Source organism: Pipistrellus hanaki, assembly GCF_964339955.1.
Source record: "Pipistrellus hanaki genome assembly, chromosome: 14".
Lineage (NCBI taxonomy): Eukaryota > Metazoa > Chordata > Mammalia > Chiroptera > Vespertilionidae > Pipistrellus > Pipistrellus hanaki.
The window spans coordinates 811,858-832,944 of NC_140516.1; positions in this window are offsets into that span (position 1 = coordinate 811,858).

Genomic DNA, 21,087 nt, shown 5'->3' on the forward strand with positions numbered 1-21,087 from the left:
TAATGCACTGGGCACCAGGACAGATTCCACAATTCCTTCATTATCATGTTCATTGTTTTGCACTCACCTAAGCATGAGTTCATCATTTTACTTTTTACCCAATTGCTTTCTCCCACCTCCTTAATCCATCACTAGTGGATTTCATGTAACCCACCTATGTCCCTCCTCTGATAGCAATGTATAAATACAGATGTAACCCGCCATTCTCCAGAGCATTATTTCAATTTGTTGAGGTTCTGCTTCCCAGCAATTGTCTACAGTTTGGCTCAAATAAACTCACAAAAATTCTTTACAGGTTTCAATGTTTTTTTACATTAACAGAAGGAAAAGGACTGGGGAGAAATCTAAAGAGATATTTGGACATGTCTTATTTCTACTGGCAATGTATTATTTATTAGAGATATGATGCACAAATGCTCAACATATTGCTGTAATATATATTTGTATATCGAAAATGCAGTAAATCACCTTTGTATAAAAGAAGTTATGATCTCTGGTAAGGCTCTTATTCTCTTTCCTTCCAAGAAAAAGGTCACTTTTAAAACATTCTCCATAATTTTCACAAATCTGTTCAAAGAAGTAATAAGAAAAAAGATCAGGCAAGACAAGCTACAAAATAAAGCTTATTACACATGGAAAAACCTCATGCCATGGCTAAGTGGACCTGCCCATCCGTTTTGTAATGTGTTAAATATCTCTTCCCTTTTGTTAAATATCTGTATTTCCCTCTGAAGGATTTTTCCTCCTTCATCATTTCCCAGGTGTTTGCACAGATCTCTGTGGAGGATATTACCTAATTCAAAGCTCTTCACCAGGGTGACTGATTCAAAGATATAATCCTATACAATAAAAGCCTAATATGCTAACTCTCTGGTTGGTGACTGGCCTACTATTCAACCAATCAAAGTATAATATGCTAATGACATGCTAAGGCCACTCAGCTGCTTTCTATGACATGCATTGACCACCAGGGGGCAGATGTTACTACTGGTAGGTTAGCTTGCTGTTGGGATCCAGTCAATTAGGACTGAATGAGATGGGCCAGACACACCCTGGAGTCTTCCCATGGTCCTTCCCTAGCTGGCCAAACTCTCTCACCCCTCCCTGGCCAGCCGGCCCCTGATTGGCCCCTATTGGGACTGGACAAGATAGGGTAAGTCATGCCCTGGATCCCTCCCACAGTTCCTCCCTGGCACCAATCATGCACCAGTGGGGTCCCTTGGCCTGTCCTGTGCCCTCTCACAATTCGGGACTGCTCGGGAGATGTCATAGAGCCAGTTTCAGCCCAATCCCAGAGCACTCTCTTGGGAGGGCACCAGTCACAGGGCTCACAGCTGGTGAGCACTGGTGTGGTGGTGTGAGCCTCTCCCGATTGAAACTGATTAGGCACAAGCCCATGGCAGGCGCAGTGGGGCCAGGATGAGTAGGAGCAGCAGGAAGGAGCTGAGGAGGCATTGGACTGTAGGTCTCAGCCATATCCCTGCAGGCCACCCAGAGGGACCCTATCCATGCACAAATTCATGCACCAGGCCTCTAGTCTATATTATAAAGAGGTAATATGCAAATTAGGCCAGGACTCCATAATGAGTCATTACCAGATGGGAGGAGGTTGCATGCGCAGGTGAGGCCTGGAGCAGAGATGGAGACAGAGGCAGTGGGACCTGACCAAACTGGTATGGTGGCTTGGGCGGCTTGGGTGGCCTCAGAGTAGATACAGGCAGCGGGGCTGGGAGATAGTTTAAGTCAGGCACGGGTCCTGGCCTCCCACAGCGCCAGTCCAGCCTCCTGTGGTGCCGATCTGGCCTGACTTCTGTGGCAGCTGGTGCTGTGAGAGTCAGGTGCAGGTCCCAGCCCCCCATGGGGTGCCTCCTTGCATGATTTCAATCATGCGCTCAGCCTCCGGTGTCCAATAAAAGTCAATGATATTTTATGCCAGGACCGGTTTGGCTCAGTGGATAGAGCATCGGCCTGGGGACTGAAAGGTCCCAGGTTCGATTCCTGTCATGGGCATGTACCTTGGTTGTGGGCACATCCCCAGTAAGGGGTGTGTAAAATGCAGCTGATCGATGATTCTCTCTCATCGATGTTTCTAACTCTCTATCCCTCTCTCTTCCTCTCTGTGAAAAATCAGTAAAAAAAAAAAAAAAAAAGTCAATGATATTTTAAAGATTTCATAGGCAGTCATTGGGAAGGGATAATAAGCTGAGACCAGAGAGAATGGAAGCCCCAACCCTGCTTAAGCTCCTGTGACCAGGTGGCTCTCCAGCTGGTCTGAGTATGAAACTCCACAGAGGAGGAACCTGATGAACAAACAGAGCAGGAGAGTCCAGATCTCAGTGGATTCATCAGACTTTCCAATCAAGGTATGTCTGGCACCAGCCCCACCCTGAGCTCTTCAAAACCGAAGGTCACACAACCTGTTTAATATGATTTGACTCTTTCCTTTCTTGAAACCAAATTGACTCTAATTGGTAAGTCTTTAATTAGCTGGAAAATATCAGAATAAGCCCTCCTGTTGCCATAGAAGTGATCACCAATTGATGAAAGCAGAACACTGCCTTCTGTGTACTGCCTCCCACCTGCCAACTCCTTTGCTCCCCTGAAACTTCCTAATCACTTCAGGCAGTGATGGAAGAGGCAGCTGGCTCCACTCCCATTCAAGACCAACCTCTTGTCACAAAACTGCTTAATTACAACAACTAAAATTGCCTTTCAGAAAGTAGGCCCTTCTTTTGACTAGAGACACTTATTCCAGCCAAAAAAACACTTGAACATCAGCGAGGGACCATTGTTATCTTAACTTGGAACACCTGAGAAAAATGAAGAAAAATAAGATGAGTCTGTGAGGAGGTAATTTGTTTCTTCTGTCAGATGTTTCCCCATACAGGAAATTGTCTAAATTTAGGAGTCTTTAAGGCACATGTACCCAGACTAATGAAAATCAAAGTTCAAGGGTTTGTTTAAATTCTAATGGACAAGTCACCTATTTGTAAGGATTTATCTACCATCTGGGAAATATTTAAAATTTGCATTTCACTTGCCACTTTTGGATTTTTTTCCAAGAAAACTTAATCTTTTCCCCTCATTCTGTTATTTAAAAGGTCTCGACTTACTGTTCTTAAATGAAATTATCTTTGTCTGCTTCCTCTTTAGTGAAATGAAGCCAACTTTAAATAACTCTATGTGACAGCCAGATTTTTAAAGTTTTGAACAAATAGTTAATCTGTAAGTTCCTCTATGTTGTAATGTGCTCTATTTTATCCTAAACCAGTGGTTGGCAAACCGAGGCTTGTGAGCCACATGTGGCTCTTTGGCCTCGTGAGTGTGGCTCTTCCACAAAATACTTGGTGGCCCAAGTGTAGAAGTGGATTTTCAGCCTGAGTTAGTCTATTTTGAAGAAGTGGCATTAGAACATTCAAGGGGCCAAAGAGTCACATTTGGCTTGTGAGCCGCAGTTTGCCGACCACTGTTCTATCCTGTTTAGAATTATTTTGATTAAGACCTGTTAAACTGGCTTCTGCTGAAATGATTTTTCTCTTCTAGAGTTTCCTGATATTAGAAATATCTTTGAATTGGCTAAACCATTTTTTTCTTTAACTTTATCTTTTATCCAATAAAAGAATATTTCAGTCAGCAAAACAAGATGCTGGAACCTAAGCATCCTGTGTATTCTACCAGTTTCCCTGCTCATTGCTCCAAAGGGAATTTCCTTTTGCACTTAGGTGCATTTAGTGTCTACATTCTGGAATTACAAAGAAGGCGATCCTACTTCTCTCCAGCTCTTTCCCCAACTACCAGTTAGCTTGTCTAACAGATGCATTGGACAGTAAGTGGCAGGCGGCAGGAGGGAAGATCACATTTCTTCCTCTCTTTCTGGTTCTGGTTGGGCTGAGTGATCTCTACTTGTGTGAACAGCCTTTGTTCTGATTCTGGAGTCTACCTGATAGATTCATTTCCTAGATTCTGTAAACACCTCCTAACATTGTTCCCCTGTCCTGGGAGTGGAAACAGCTTTCTATTGTTGCAAATCTCTGTATTGATTTCTCATCCCCTATTTGGCCTTGTGATGCTTTCAATAAATTTGTTAACTAGTTCTGATAATAAGTTATTTCCACATAACTACCTGGCATTCACACTTGCTTTAGACTGATACATTAGATTGATAAATGTTATTAATTTGACCCACATCTTGAACTTTAGTTCTGGGAATGGGTGGATTTGAGTAATCAAATTTCTGGAGAGGAGTACCATGGTAAAACAAGCTCACCATTCTGCATAAAGTTTTCTCTTGAGGAATTTTCAAATTCCCAGGAGGTTGAGAAATCAAACTGATATGTAAGACCTTATTATAAAAAGCTAAGCTCTTATTAAGTGACTGAGATTAACAGCCTGTAGGCAGAAGTGGAAGTCTGGATGCCTTGAGTCTCTGCTTGACCTTCTGGGCTTGGAGCTAGGAAAAGCAGTCCTTGGTGACCAGATCAGCCCTTTTCATGCAGACCAGTTCCCCAGAGGGAGCCACATGCTGCAGATCATTGATAACTCCAAACAGGATACCCAGAGCCAATCACAAACAGCACCTGACATTGGCCTGCACAAGAGACCATCCAAAGAGGCCCAAATCCAACAAACATAGTTACCAGCTCCAGACAACAACAGAGCAGGATGCAATAAACTTCAATTGGCAGCTCCAAACCCTGCTGAGGTAAATTCCACTTTGTGTGATAAATACCTACACAGAAGCCTACATGCTGTGTTAGGGACTGAGACTCTCTGCCAGCCAGCCTGAGGGTTTAGCCCAGGCATGGATGAGCCAGTAGCAATCAAGGTACAATTAGAACAGAAGGGCCCACACAACACACATGAGGGACATTATTAGAGCATTCAAGTCTGGTGATCATGGATACTGTGCCACAGGCCACCTACTACATAAGGCCACCCTACCAAGACTGGGAGTCATAGCAGATCTACCTAATGCATAGACACAAACCCAAACAAACAGCCAAAATGGGGAGACAAAGAAATGGCTACAAATGAAAGAACAAGAGTATTCTCCAGAGGAAGAGCTAAATGAAATGGAGATATAGAATTCTGAGTAAAGATTAACAGAATGCTAAACAGCATAAAAAAAGATATAGAAACTATGAAAAACAACCAGTAGAAATAAAGAATAAACTAGAAATAATAAACTGCAGATTAGAGAATTGGATTAGTGGATTAGAAGACAGGGTAGAAAATTTCACTCAATCAAAGAACCACAAAGAAAAAACAACAACAAGAAAAGAGGAGTGCAGTTTAAGGGAGCTGGAGAAAACATTAAACATACCAATGAAAGAAAGAAAATAAACTGAGCAATGAATAGAGAACAATGGCAGAAAACTTCCCTAACCTGGTTAAGGAAATAATCACACAAGTTCAGGAAACAGAGAGAGTCCCAAAGAAGAATTACCCAAATAGGCCCAAACCCATACATATAAAAAATAAAATGCCAAAATTTAAGGAAGAAAATAGAATCTTAAATACAGCAAGAGAATAGCAATTTGTTACCTACAAAGGAGCTCACATAGACTTCCAGCTGAGTTCTCAATAGAAACTTGAAAGGTAAGAAGGGAATGGTAAGAATGAATTATTCAAAGTAGTGAAAAGCAAGGATCTGAAACCAAGACTACTCTATTCAGAAAGGCTGTCATTCCAAAGAGTTGGTGAAATAAAGAGCTTCCCAGACAAAAAAAGACTGAAGACTTTATTACCACCAAACCATCATTGCAAGAAATGTTAACAGGACAGCTGTAATTATAATATATATATAATAAAACTAGCCATAAGTAAGTACCTATCCTATCTAATAAAAATGTAATATGCAAATTACCCATACCTCTGCTGCATCCACAAGCCACACCTACAAGCCAATCAGGCCATGGAGTGAGCAGGAGGCTTAGGTTTCTCTGGCAAGGGAGGAAGCCAAGCTTCCCACACTCCTGGCCGGCCCTGGACTTCACTCAAGTCTAGAAAGTTTCAATTATAGAAGATAAATAAATCCCAACAAAAATGGCTGCAGCCACAAAGCAAGCAGGAGGCTTGGGTTTCCACAGCGATGGAGGAAACCAGGCTTTTAGTGCACCCTGGCCTCCCCTCAACACTACAAAGTTTCAATTACAGAAGATAAATAAACCTCAGATACCAGAGTCTCCTCCTGGTTCGCTGGAAGGCATGGCCAGCCTGAAAACCACCACAGGCCCCTCGCCTAGGCTGCCCCACCCAAAGAAATCCTTACCCTGATCCAGGACACCCTTCAGGGCAAACCAGCAGGCCCCTATCCGTGCACCAGGCCTCTATCTTATCTAATAAAAGAGTAATATGCAGATTGACCATCACTCAACACCCAAGATGGCTGCCCCCAAATTGCCAAATATGGCTGCCATCATGTGGCACAAGATAGATGTCACAAGATGGCCACCAAGGGGGGCACTCACTTCAGAACAAAAGACTCACAGAGGATGAAAGTGAAGAGATGGAAAAAAAATATCCCATACAAATGGAAAAATATCAGGGGCAGCAATACTCATATTTGACAAAATAGACTTCAAAACAAAGACCATAACAAGAGACAAAGAAGGTCACTACATAAAACTAAATGAATTAAACCAACAATAGGATACAACCCTGGTAAACAGAAATGCACCAAATTTAGGAGCATCTAAATATATTAAAAACCTCTTGGAGGACTTTAAGGGAGAGATTGACAGCAATACAGTCATTAGAAGGGAATTTCAATACCTTAATGACTTCACTGTATAAATCTTCCAGACAAAAATTCAGTAAGGAAACAGTGACCTAAATAGCACACTAGATTAGACGAATTTAATTGATAATTATAGAACATTTCACCCCATATATACTTTCTTCTCAAGTGCACATGATAGATCACATGATATGATACAAACTAACTCTGTATAACTTTAAGAAGATTGAATTCATATCAAGCTTCTTCTCAGATCACTGGCATAAAACTAAAAATCAACTACAATAAAAGCAATCAAAATATTCAAACACATGGATGATAAATAACATGCTATTAAACAATAAATGGGTTATGAAGGAAATCAAGAAAGAAATTTAAAACTTCCTGAAAAAAATGAAAATGCACATACAACAACCCAAAATCTATGGGACAGAGCAAAAGCACTTTTGAGCAGCACTAGAGGCCTACCTCAATAAACAAGAAAAATAACTAATAAATCATCTAACACTACAGCTAACAGAATTAGAAAGAGAACAACAGGAAAAGCCAAGAGTAAGCAGAAGAAATAAAATAATAAAGACCAGAGTGTAAATAAATGACATAGAGACTAAAAACAAACAACAACAACAACAAAATAATACAAAGGTCACTGAAACCAAAGGCTGATTCTTTAAAAAGATGAACAAGACTGATGAACCCCTAGCCAGAGCCATCAAGAAACAGAAAGGACCTATATAAACAAAATCAGAAACAAAAGAGTGCAGTAACAACTGAAACCACAAGAATATAAGGTACCGTACTGTAAGGAAATATTACAAACAGCAATATGCCAGCAAATTGGACAACTTGAGCAAAACAGACAAATTCCTAGAAGCATACAATTTTCCAAACTGAATCAGGAAGATTCAGAAAACCTGACTAGACCAATAACAACTAATGAAGTTGAAACAGTAATAATAGTAAATAAAAAAGACTCCCAACAAACAAAGTCCTGGACCAGACCACTTCACAGGTAAGATTTAGCAAACATTCAAAGAAGAACTAACACCTATCCTCCTCACACTATTACAAAAAATTTAAGAGGAAAGAAGACTCTTGAGCTCCTTTAATGAGGCCAGCATTGTTTTAATTCTAAAACTAGATAAAGCCACTAAAAAGGAAGACAATTACAGGCTAATATCCCTGAAGAACATAGATGCCAAAATTCTCAAAAAAATGCTATCAAATCGGAGCCAACATATTAAAAAGATTATCCACCATGGCTAAGTGGGATGTATCCCAGGGGTGTATGGAAGGCTGGTCCAATTTTTGTCAATTGATAAATATGCTATGTTACATAAGCAAAATGAAAGATAAAAATCAGTCATATAAATAGATGCAAAAAAGGCTTCTACAATATACAACACCCTTTTTCTTATACAAACTTTCAGCAAAGTGGAAATAGAGGGATCATAACACAACATAATAAAGGCTATATATAACAAACTTTCAGCCAACATCATACTCAATAGGCAAAAACTGAAACCATTTCACATAAGAACAGAATCAAGACAGGGATATCCACTTTCACCACTCTCACTCAACATAATATTGGAAGTTTTAACCACAATAATCAGACAAGAAGAAAAAATAAAAGGCATCCAAATTGGAAAGGAGGAAGTAAAACTGTCATTATTTACAGATTCCATGATATATAGAAAGCCTAAAGACTCCCCCAAAAAACTACTAGATTTAGCTGAAACCGGTTTTGCTCAATGGATAGAGCGTCAGCTTGGGGACTGAAAGGTCCCGGGTTCGATTCCGGTCAAGGGCATGTACCTTGGTTGCGTTCACATCCCCAGTAGGAGGTGTGCAAGAGGCAGCTGATCGATGACTCTCTCTCATCGATGTTTCTAACTCTATCTCTCTCCCTTCCTCTCTGTACAAAATCAATAAAATATATTAAAAAAAACCCCAAAAAACTACCAGATTTAATAAGTGAATTTGGAAACATATCCAGATACAAAGTTAACACCCAGAAATATATAGCATTTTTATACACTAATAATGAACTCTCAGAAAGAGAAACTAAAATAAATAAATAAATAAATAACATTTATCATTGCAATAAAATTAGGATACTCAGGAATAAATTTAATCAAGGAAGTATACGATGTATACTTGGAAAACTCTAGGACACTGAAAAAAGAAATAGGGCAAGATACAAACAGGTGAAACAATATACCATGCTAATGGACTGGCAGAATTAACATAATTAAAATATCCATACTACCCAAGGCAATCTACAGATTCAATGCAACATCTATTAAAACACCAATGGTATATTTTACAGATCTAAAACAAATACTCCAGAAATTTATATGAAACAAAAAAGACACTATATAGCTGCAGCAATCTTGAGACAGAAGAACAAAGTGGGAGGGATCACAATATCAGATACCAAGTTATACTATAAAACCACCATAATCAAAACAGCCTCGTATTGGCACAAGAACAGGCATATAAATCAATGAAGCAGGACAGAGAGCCCAGAAATGAAGCCAAACCATCAGCACAATTAATATTTGACAAAGGAGGCAAGAGAATACCATGGAGTAAAGACAGTCTCTTCAATAAAAGGTGGAAAAATCAGAGAGATGCATGCAAAAGCATGAAATCAGACCACCAACTTACACCATACACAATAATAAATTCAAAATGGATAAAAGACCCAAATGTAAATCAGGAAACTGTAAAAAGCCTGGAAGAAACCATAAGCAGAAAAATCTCAGACATCTCTACTAGGAATATGTTTGTGGATATTAGGGCAAGGGAAACTAAGGAGAAAGTTAAAAAATGAGACTGCATCACAATAAAAAGCTTCTATACAGCAAAAGAAACCATCCACAAAATGAAAACGGAGACCATCTGATGGGAGAAGATATTTGGCAATTATATATATATAAAATATTCTTCGAGTTAATTTATAGTTTATAAAATATTTATACTTTTAAATAGAGTTCCAGTTGCTGGTTGATAGTAGAATATCCTTAATATGATTGTGATTCAAGAACTTCTCAGATGAAGATTCTATCTGAAAACCATTTTCCAGCAACATAAATAGTATTTGGAAAGTCATATTTAATGTTTTTTATTAAAATTTTTTAGAGAAAGAGAAAGGGAGAGGGATAGAGAGATAAAAACATTGATGAGAAACATCAATAGGCTGCCTACTCAATCCCACCTGCCCCAGGGATTGAGCCACAATCCGAGCAGGTATCATAACCAGGAATTGTTTCTGGGTTGACACTCAACTACTGAGCCTCATTGGCTGGGTTGCAAATTCATATTTAAATGAGTCAGGACAGATATTTAGATAATTATCCTTTTAGATTTAAGAAGTTTTTGTTCGCTTGCTTAGAAGATTTTATATATTTTTTAATTGGATTTAAGGCAAGATGTTAATGAAATATATTAAATCATTCTTTGGTTGCTTTCCTAAATGGTATTGTCCCACTTCTTCACAATTAAAAATGTCTCAGTAGTATTAAGCTTACATACCAAGAAACATTTTTAAATAAATTGTTATTGTTCAGATTATTATAGATGTTACTCTTTTTCCCTCCATAGCTCCCCTCCACCTGGTTCCCACCCCAACCCATGCCCTTACCACCCCCCCACACACACTGTCCTCATCCATAGGTGTACGATTTTTGTTCAATCCCTTCCCGCACCCCCACACCACCTTCTCCCTGAGGATTGTCAGTTCACTCCCTTTCTATTCTCCTGATTCCATTATATTCACCATTTTGTTCTGTTCATCAGATTTCTAATTTACTTAATTTTTAAATTTACCGTATTTTCCCGCGTATAAGATGACCCCCTAATTTTACAGTTAAAACATAGGTTTAGGCCTATATTTACTGTATAAGACTACCCCCCACTTCCGAGGCAACACCAGCTCTTTTTTTAATAGACCGCCTCTCTGACTCTGGCCAATCTGAGCAGGCTTTTTACTAGATCATAGCTTCGGGTACAGAACATGTATAATTTGCATGCATAAAAAGCCTGCTTGGATTGGCTGAGTTAGAGAGGCGGTCTATTAAAAAAAAAAACAAAAAACTGGTGTTGCCTCCGAAGTGGGGGGTAGTCTTACACAGTGAATATAGGCCTAAACCTATGCTTTAACTGTAAAATTAGGGGGTTGTCTTATACGCCGGAAAATACGGTATTTGTTGTCATTTTGTTCATAATTTTTCTCTTTACCTTTTTTTTTTCTTCCTCTTCTTAAAGAGTACCCTTCAGCATTTCATATAATAATGGTTTGGTGGTGATGAACTCCTTTAGCTTTTTTTTGTCTGTGAAGCTTTTTATCTGAACTTCAATTCTAAATGATAGCTTTGCTGGGGAGAGTAATTGTGGTTATAGGGGTTCTTCCTATTCATCACTTTGAATATTCCTTGCAACTCCCTTCTGGCCTGCATAGTTTCTGTTGAGAAATCAGTTGACAGTCATATGGGTACTCCCTTGTAGGTAACTAACTTTTCCTCTTGCTGCTTTTAATGTTCTCTCTTTGTCTTTTTCCCTTGGGATTTTAATTATGATGTGTCTTGATGTGGTCCTCTTTGGATTTCTCTTGTTTGTGATTCTCTGTGCTTCCTGGACTTGTAAGTCTATTTCTTTCACCAAATAGGTGAAATTTTTTGTCATTATTTCTTCAAATAGGTTTTTGATACCTTGCTCTCTCTCTTCTTCTTCTGGTACCCCCATAATTCAGATGTTAGTACACTTGAAGTTGTCCCAGAGATTCCTTACACTATCTTCATATTTTTGGATTCTTTTTTCTTTGGCTCTTCTAGTTGGGTATTTTTTGCTTCTCATATTTCAAATCTTTCACTTGATTCTTGGGATCCTTTAGTCTACTGTTGAATTTCTGTGTATTATTATTTATTTCAGTCAGTGTGTGCGTAATTTCTGACTGGTCCTTGTCCTTCCCCCCCCCCCTTTTTTTTTAATTGCATTCTCACTAAGATTCTTGAAGGCCTCACTAAGTTCCTTGGCAGTTTCTAGAAGATTCTTGAATAACCTTATAATTGTGGTTTTGAACTTTATATCCAATAGTTTGCTTTCCTCCATTTCTTTCATTTGTGACATGTTTCTTTATCCCCAGATTTTTGCTTTTTCCCTGTGTTGATAGTGTGGCCTTGTGTGCTAGGTATCCTATGGGGACCAGTGGCTCAGCCTCCCAGTCACCTGAGGTGGACACTCTTGGTGCACCCCAAGAGTGGGCTATGTGCAGTCTTGTTGTAAAACCTTGATTGCTATTGGTTTCACTGGGAGGAATTGATCTCCAGGCCAATTGGCTGTGAAGACAATGTTGTGCTGACAATGGAAGAACTGCTGTGCTATGGGGAAGGACTTGCTTCAGTGGGGCTTTGGTGCTCACCGAGTCTGCCCTTTGAGTGTGTCTCTTATGGATCTGAAGAGTTGTAATCTGGTGTGGTCTCACATTGACCACTGGGTGCACTGGCACTTGGATCTCCAAGGAGGTGCAAAGTCAGCCACTGCCTGACTCTACCCAGCAGGAGCTACAGAGAGATCTGCAGATTCCTCCTCTTTTTTTTTGGGGGGGGAGGTGTTTTGGAGGTGCCCAGACAAGGCCAAACTGTGAAGCACTGCTAGCTGCTGCTGCTGCCGAGCCTTGGGCCTTCTTTGGAAGCTTTGGAGCTCTCTGACCCAGTTGCAGTTTGTTAGGTGTTCGTCTGTGAAAGAACAGGCCATTTATATGCAAAAGCTGCTGAGTACAGCTTGGGTGGGGTTGTAAATTGGGTGGGGCAGGTTCTCAGGGAATTACCAGGGTGGAGCAAACAGCATCCCCTGCACTGGGGAGGTCCCTGCATGTCTGCATCCCCAGCCCCCACGCATGAACAATGATTGCTGTGAGCACCTCTGAGAGAAAGCCGCCCTCACTTTCCAGCCCGATACCAGACAGTACATTTTCTCCCTGTGTGAGCCATGCCCAGAACTAGAGTTCAGAGCAATTGGGAGCTTGTATCTCCCTCCCAATAGAAAAAAACAACAGCACAACCAGTTGCCAGCCCATTTGTGTGCCTCCGCACCTCTGCTCTCCTCTCAGTTTCAGTACACTTTTCTTTTTCCTTCTAGTTATAGAACTTCCACTCAGCCAGCTTTCCTGTGGTTCTGGGTGATGTTTATTTTGTCTTTTAGTTGTGGCTTTGATGTGGTTGTGAGAGGCAGCAAGTATAGGTGTTTGCCTATTCCACTATCTTGGTTCTCTCAAGAAACATTTTTTTTTTTAATACCTTGAGTTTAAAACGTAAATCTATTTACTCTGGCCTATTTCTGTTTATTTTTATATAATTATTTTTTTTGTGGGCTAATAAGAAATTTAATTTAGGTTTACTGTTATGATTTATTCATGATATAGGCAAAATTCTCAATGATTGCATTGACCCCTGAATGTTAAAAGGAGCAGTAGGACAGAATTCTTATTTTCTGCCTCAGAGTCTGAGTCTCTTTACTTTGGTTCTTAGAATTAAGATAGCATGGTGATTTCATTACTCAGATGAATATTAAGTATGCAAAATATTTATTTCCAATGAACTTCTATGCTGGAGGCATTTTTAATGCCTCCCAGATGCCAGACAGCAGCCTGCACTTAGCTGTGCAAAAGGCTTCTGGATCCTTTTGTCTTGACCAACAGCCAGAAAGAGACCAAAAGCCTGGCTTATGCCTTTAAAAAAAAATCCCAGTAGCATCTCTTGGTGACCTTTTAACTAGCTGAAGAGCAATGCCCAGGGATATTTGAGTTTCCAACCACCTTGTCCAACCTTCAACACTGTGGCCTTTGGAAGTGAGGTCGTTAGATAGATGGCCTTTCCAACAAAGGAAAAAGGATTTTCTATCAGTAACAGATAGCAATGTTCTAGATTAATTTGTCTAATCCACATTCCAACAAACTTCACCAAGGCCATGCATGCTTCATATCTCCAATGGCAGCTCAAATATAAATCCTTGGCAAACAGAAGACTGGTGGACGCTTAAAATGTGAAATGTATTTAAGTTTAATTTTTCTCTGGAGCAGAGGGGTGAAAAATAGAAAAAGTTAATCCAGATAAACAGATATGTTAAAGAAATTTGCTTACTATTGCCCATCCAGCATATTCTAGTTGCCATTGCTGCATAACAAGTTACCCTAAAACAAAGTAACTGGAAATTATCTCTCTAATTTGCTTACAACTTTTTTGATTAGAAATCTTTAAAGGGCCCATATTACTCAGGTTCTGTCATGTGGGTACAGTCAAATATTACAAAACTGTGAAAGCCTGACAGGCTTGACATGCAAAATGTGCCCAGAAAGGGCCACATGCTGACCTCACAGCTCAGGGGAGGCCTGTGCGACAACCTTGCAAACTCAGACCTAAAGTCACCACAAAGCTTGTTCTGAAATTAAATATTTTAATTAAAAAGCAGTTTATGGTGGGTAGTCATGTCCTAGGCCAGTATCTTCCCTGACAAAGATCAACTTTGATCTTTACTGAGCCCATTGTCTTTTTGCATCTAGATAACATAACTGTGGAATGTCAGGGTAACTTGTAGCTTTCCTTTTGCAGATCCCTTAGGGCACAACCAATGCACCTGCAGAAACCAGAAAGTCCCTCATTGTTGTTATCTTTTAATTGTTGACTATTAGCCATCCAGCATTCACCTAAGTAAAAGAAATCTGTGTCCATCATTTTACCTTTTATCCAATCTTAGCTGTTCCCCAATCCTTGCTTTCTCCCACCTCCCTAATCTATCACCAGTGAATTTCATGTAATCCACTTATGTCTCCTCCTTTGATGGTAATTTATAAAATAAGGTGCAAAAATGTCATTCTCCAGAGCATTATCTCAAAATGTTGAGATTCTACTTCCCAGCAATTGTGAACAGTTTAGCTCAAATAAACTCACAAACATTCTTTAAGGTTTGAATGTTTCTTAAGTTAACAAAAATAACTCATTCACAGACTGGTAGTTATTGTCAGATTGCAGCTGTGAGATCCTCTGAGCTGTTGGACTAGAGTGCACAGATATGGCTTCTCCAGTATGTAGGTCTCAGGGGAGCTGGAGTTACACAATGACTCAGGGCTCCAAGGGGTGTGTTTCAGCTCATGACATGGAAGCTGCATCACCTCTTATGACTGAGCCTCAGAAGTCACACGCATCACTCTGCTGCATGGTATTGGTTCCACGTGAGTCACATTCCTGCCCAGATTCACAGAGAAAAGTGAGGGAAGAGGATGTGGACACAGGTGTAAATTTGGAAATAGAATTTACTTTAAAGAAAACACAAGACTGGAATCCTCAGTAGGCCCAGAGGTGCCAAAAGCCACTGCTGGATGTACAACTGAAGCAGGTGGCTGGGATTCCAAGAAACACATCCAGAGAAAATGGGGACACTGAGCATGATGCCAGGAGGAGGGTGACACTTCCGTGTGGTATTTCTCTCTCAAAAGGACATGGACACTAACTGACCAATGAGTTTTCTGTCTCCCACATCTAGTCACTGGGAAATCTGACCATAGGGGCTGTAGGTGTTGAGAGAAGGTGAAAACACTCTTCCAGAGCAATGTTGTGTCTCTGAGCGCTCTGGCATTAATGAAGACAACTGTGCAGACCCTTCATCAAGATTCGGTGACATGCCTGAGGATAAGGAGGGAGACACAGCTGCCCAGTGGTGGGTGCAGGGTTTCATTTGTATTTTCTTTTTGGAGGCTGTCATATTTTAATTCTTTGAAGACTCAGCTTCTTGGTTATGGATGATTTGTGTTGCTTTAGAGACCTTTCTTACTGGGTTATTTCATAGGCTTGAGGGGAAATTTCCTGAGAGGACCTCAGGCCAGGGTCTGCTTGGGTCAATGCCGGGTCCAGGCTGAGCCTGCAGATGGTAAAGCCCACCTGTTGGCAGATGGTGGGCTGGTGGGTTTGGAAGTGTTCCTCAGCCTTGTCTTTCTGAAATGATCCATGTTATGAGGATCTTACTGCTGCCACTAGGCAAGTAAAGACATTGGTGCTTAGCTCTGCCGGTGGGAGGTATAATATCACTGTGGTTTGGTAGATGCTGTGGGATATTTTTGTTTGTTCATTTGTTTTTGGTATTTTAGATGATTCTTTTCATCCTCCTATTTCTGCTCATTTTCTTTCTTCCCTCCACCCTATTCTTTCTCCCCTTTCCCTTCTACTTTCCTTCAACTTTTTCTTTCCCTTCCTCCTCCTTGACCACATTCTACTTCTCTTCCTCTTTTCATCCTCTTTGTTCTTATCTCTTCCTCTTCGCCACCTTCTCTCACCTTTTTCTTCTTCTCTTCTTTTTTTTTAGACTACATTATCTGTCTCACTAAAGTGAAGGTAGCAAGGATAATGCATTAATTTTTAATATAAATATATATGTTCTTTATTTGGAATATTTATTCCATTACATTTTTCAATCAACTTCAAAACTGGACATTCCTGAGTGGAGTTGTTAAGGCCCCGAGGACTAGAGCTTACCACTGTGCACCTGCCCTCTAGATGACGTCCCAGGATCTGCCAGAGGTCAGGGGGGAGAATATTCACCCTCATGAGTCACTAGTGACATGGGACATGGGCTCCCCTTTCTGCCCCTGGGGAGTCAGAGTCAGAACCCAGAAAATGTCTTCACAACTCATAACTAATTAAAGCCCAAGATCAATTGGGTGAGAAGGAGCTGGGTGGAGTTGAGATCAGAGATTATTCTTGGTTGACTTTTAGGCAAGTTTCGGGTTAGGGGTCAATGACCTAGTGATCATGCTGTGGCAATGTTAGGGGTATGCAAACATCAGGCTTCACTGCTCTGCGGCTTGCTGAGGATTTGTTCCCTTTGGACATGTCCTCAGTGTTTTTGCAAAGGCAGAGGCTTGTCTGGGCTGCGATCTGGCAGCTGAGAGGTGCCGTGTCTGGCATAGGGCAGCGCTGGTGCTCCCCTCGGACTGTGGGAGGAGGGGCGATGCTTGTTTTGCTTACCTGATGTGTTAAGTGTCAGGGCAAATGTCTCAGAGGACAGAAAGTGATGGCAACTTTCCATCCCCTGTAGTGTGTGGTGGCCATGCTGGGTGGTTCAGCAAGGTGTAGATGCTGGGTGGCTACCCTCAGCTGCTGTGTGTTGCCATGCGTGCACGGAGCCAGGGCTCTGAAGGGAGAGGAAGGTCTGGACCGAGGACAGCACGTTGAGCATGCCATTATGAAACCGGTCCCCAGCAACGACACTGCTGCTCAGGATGAGGCAGCGCAGGCCCAAGCCAATGGGACAGCCAATGGGACAGGCAACCTGACTGCTGGCTTTTCATATGTGCCCTCTCAAAGCTCCATCTGGGATGGCGGTCACTGCTCATGATCAGACGGCAGTCAAAGGAGCCCTGTAGGATATAACATTGCAGGGAGGAGGTCCCTAATTATGCACGTTTTCACCAGAAATTGAACAGGTAGCCTGATGGACAGTACCCAGTGCCTGGGACGATGGAGGCACAGCACAGAGGGACAGAGTGGACACAGCTTCCTGGCCAGGCCCACAGGCTTCCCACCCCACCTGCTGAGAAGAAGCTGAAGTATCAAATACAGCATATTTCTCAATATATTTTGTTACTAATCAATGTTTTATAAGATTCCAGATTGAAATTAACAGGAAAGATAGGTGGCAGTGCCTTGGAAGGATGTATGCTAACCATCAGGTACTCAGTTCTAGCAAATCACTGCCATGTTACAATCTGGAGCCAGTGTTAGCAGATCTTTCAAGGTTTAAGAACAGCCATGCATCTAGAATTTAAATGACCTATCTTGTTTTTAAAAATTATTGTGTATCAACATACAATAATTTTAAAAAGCAAGATAGGTCATTTAAATTCATGAAAACATTCTCATAGCCACTAATCATCTGAGAGATGCAAATCAAAATGACAATGAGGTACTTTCTCACACCTGTCAGAATGGCTCTATCATCAACAAATCAACAAGTGACAAGTGCTGGTGAGGATGCAGAGAAAAAGGAACCCTCGTGCACTGCTTGTGGGAATGCAGGCTAGTGCAATCACTGTGGGGGACAGTATGGAGTTTCCTTAAACAATTAAAAATGGAACTCCCATTTGACCCAGTAATCCCACTTCCAGGAATATATCCCAAGAAACCAGAAACACCAATCAGAAAGGATATATGTCCATAGCAGGGCAATTTTCAATAGATAAGATTTAGAAATAGCCTAAGTGTTCATCAGCAAATGAGTGGATTGAAAACCTGTGGTAAATCTACATAATAGAATACTATGCTGCTGTAAAAAAGAAGGAACTCTTACCATTTGCAGTAGCATAGATGGAACTGGAGAGTATTATGCTAAGCAAAATAAGCCAGTCAGAGAAAGATAAATATCACATGATCTCACTCATTTATGGAATATAATGAACAACATAAACTGATGAACAAAAACATATCCAGCAGGAAGGCAGGGGAGAGGGGTAAGAGATCAACAAAAGGACTTGTGTGCATACATATGAGCATAACTCATGGACACAGACACTAGAGCGTAAGGGAATGTGCTGGGAGGTTGTAATGGCTGGGGAGAGATCAATGAGGGGAAAAGGAGATGTTTAATACTTAAAACAATAAAAAAAAATTAAATTTAAAAAATCAATTGAACATAAAAAAATTATAGTGCAGCCAGCCAGTGTGGCTCAGTAGTTGAGTGCTGACTCATAAACCAAAAGGTTGATGTTCTGATTCCCTGTAAGAGCATATGCCCAAGTTGCAGGCTCAATCCTTTTAGGGGGTGTGAAGGAGGTAGCCAATGGATGAATTTCTCCCTCATTGGTGTTTCTATCTCTCTTTTCCTCTCCTTTCTTCTGTTGTGGGGTCAAACCCTGGGTTCAGAATATGTTGTGGGGTCGAAACCTGGGTTCAGAATAAGACCACCAGAGGCTGATGGTTGATTAAAAATGCAGGCAAGGATTTATTGAAATATCTGGCCAGGACAGTAGCAAGAGCACCACACGCAGGTGGACTCCACACGACTGCACCATTTCAGGGGTAGGCAGTCCCTTTTAAAAGTCAAACCACAGGAATTTTCCTTTGTTCTAAATTATAAATCCTAAAGACTACAGTCTAAAGACTGGGGTCAGCCCGCAGGGTCAGCTAGTCACATCCTGCTGGACATTGGAATGTGGCCCTATCTTGTGATAGCCGATAACACAGAAGCAGAGCTCAGCGGTTAGTCTCTAAAAGTTATCTACAGTTTCTATCCCTGAAGCTACTGAGTCAGTGGGAATCAATCTCCTGTGGTCCTGGACCCAGGCAAGGGAAAATTGCCTTAGCCTCCAGGTCTCCACCTGGAAGCTGAGGGAAACATTGTGTTTAATCAGGTGTGCAGGAGCAAGACCAGAGGGGCCAAAACCCAAACAGCAGTCTTTACCAAAGTATGGTTGTCACTATATTTCACTTCTCTCTCTAAAATTAATAAAAACATATTTTTTTAAAATTGTGTAATTTTGTTGAAAAGCATGGTGTGGACTGAACCTAACCCATTGGCAGTGCTGCCCCCTCAGGGAGCTGTCTGTTGCTGCCAGGAGCTTTGCAAAGATGATGGCTATGTATACTAGTAGTGGTCTCCTGCTCACTCTAATCCAGTCTCATTCTCTGCGGGACTCAGTCTGCTGATAAGAATAGCAACAAAGTGAGTTTGATGTGCAGCGAATGAGGCTGTGAATAGATGGCCCTGTGTAAGCTGCTTAGGTGCTAGAATCATGTGAGCGGTTCTCATCCCCAGGAGACAGCTCTGAGGGACTGCGGTGCTTTCCCCGGGCTCCAGGGATCCACTATCTCTCAAGAGTTGAGCATTTAGCTGAAACAGGTTTGGCTTAGTGGATAGAGCATTGACTTGGGGACTGAAGGGTCCCAGGTTCGATTCCGGTCAAGGGCATGTACCTTGGTTGTGGGCATATCCCCAATAGAGGGTGTGCAAGAGGCAGCTGATCGATGACTTTCTCTCATTGATGTTTCTAACTCTCTAATTCTCTCCTTTCCTCTCTGTACAAAAATCAATAAAATATATTAAAAAAAAAAAAAAGAGTTGAGCATTTACAGGGGCCTCAGGATTTATAAATAGCCATGTGTGATGAGCACAATCTAGTATGTTCTCTGTCCTCTCAGTCTGCTCTGACCCAACAAACAACCCATGCTATTCAGCCAAGGCTGCAATTGCTACTGACAGATGATACAATTTTAAAGCAAGAACTTCCACAGCCTGCAGAGGACTGAGCAGAAACCTCATGCAGGGACAGTGGCACAGGAGACCAAGATCAGATATCATGCCTGGTCCCAGCCATGATTCCAGTCTCTGTAGGGCCTGGAAAACAGCTCTTCATTTTGATGATTCAGTGCAGCACACTCCTTTATGAAAATGCCTCTAGGTAGTCCATGGCAGATCAGCCTCCTCCATGGGAAATAGGGCCTTCCTCCTGCCTCACTCATTCATCAAATGCACTTTGCTTACTTGACAAAATCCTTTGTTAGAAAGGAAAACAAGCATTGTTGTGTGGAGAACAGAATGCAAAGCATCGCCCTGATCCAGAGGCAGCTAGACCTCAGAGGGTGGCCAGGAAGGAGCCTGGGGCCTGCAGCTCAGCCTTCCACAGTTCAAGTGGAGCTGTGGACACTGGGGGGGGGGGGAGGGGGGTCATCCTCCGGGGACAGGGACCCCTCAGTCCCAAGGCCTCTGAATTGAGCTGTGGGGATCTTAAGTCTAAATCTTGAAAGTCTGCTTTAATTTGTTTGGGGGTCCAGGAAAGGGACACACACACACACAGTCTATGACTTGGAATCCTGCCTGTGGGAAGCTGGACTCAATTCAGAGCTTGGTGAATATGTTCCTTATCATGAACAGAAGAAATTCCTGGCTGGCCTTGCCACCTCTGTGCAGTTGTAAGCATTTCCCTTCCTGCTCTGAATCCCTGACAGAACTCCTGAGCCAGGCGCAGGGCACAGCGTTTGCCGGCAGCTCTTGCTTTTCCTCCATCTGTTTCAGAATCAGCCAGGGCTAGAGCGGGTGCCTTTCGAATGTGTGTCAGCATCTCTGGCCCATTCACATCACGGAAAAGTGAAGGCCACATTGTCCCCATATGGGATGGCTCTTCTACGTGCTCCCATTCCAACTGGAGAGATGGAAGATTATCCCTGAGAATTCCTAACTAGGATGGGCACACTCAGTCCAGAGAGCACTCACTCACCAAGGCCAGAGCCCCACATCACAGGGGCCAGCGTGCAGCCCTCTGCCCCCTTTATCAGCCAAGAGTTGGGCATCTTATGTTA